This window comes from Sinocyclocheilus anshuiensis, unplaced genomic scaffold, assembly GCF_001515605.1.
Source record: "Sinocyclocheilus anshuiensis isolate Anshui unplaced genomic scaffold, SAMN03320099.WGS_v1.1 scaffold532, whole genome shotgun sequence".
Taxonomy (NCBI): domain Eukaryota; kingdom Metazoa; phylum Chordata; class Actinopteri; order Cypriniformes; family Cyprinidae; genus Sinocyclocheilus; species Sinocyclocheilus anshuiensis.
The window spans coordinates 573785-574612 of NW_015555819.1; positions in this window are offsets into that span (position 1 = coordinate 573785).

The following is an 828-nucleotide window of genomic DNA, read 5'->3' on the forward strand; positions in this document are numbered from 1 at the left end:
TACAAGCCCAAAATAAGAACCCAACTATTTAAAATTATCCTGAAATCTCAAGTAGTAATAGTTTTATACTGATGACGCAGCCTAGACTCCATTAAACGAGGCTGAGTTTAAGAATGCATCGCTGATCGTATTTATTGTTACGGATAGTTAGTAAAGAGAAAAAATGTATGGATGTGTTTTGTACTTGTGCACGTCCAAACAGATTCCCATCTTGCAATGCTACAGACAACGTTACAGACTGACAATCACCTGTCACCGACAATCCAGTGCACTTAGTAAGGAATAGTAAGGAATAGTTCAAAAATGTAATTGTCATAATTTACTGCTTAAAGGTCAAAACACAGCAGAAAACTAGGTTAAAGTTGAAATGTTCAACTTTGAATGTTGACCTGCATGCTCTGTTGATATTGCTGTACCTTGATGCCTTTTTGAAAATTGGAAACATGAAATGGCCTTCAGAATTGCGTTAATAAATTAGATCCAGTTTTCAATATATATCATTTTTAATTTGCATATGAAGGGGGGGAATGAAGACTAATGCGTTAGAAATGTTTTCTTAACCCTCTAAGCGCCAAAGTCGCAAAATAAGACGTCATACTTAATAAAATAGACTGTAGTTCCTAATATGGTGTAATATCTCATTTGTATTCCCTACCACTAGATGGCAGACATGTAGTACTTCGATTCTAGAACAAAATTACGTCACGTTCCTATTCAAAGTGTTCGAGGAAATAGCAGAGCAAGTGAGCTATCGTGTCATTGATGCGGAAGCAGTTCAGTTCATAGCGTGCGAGTAAATTGTGAGATTTGTGAGAGAAAATCGCCAAA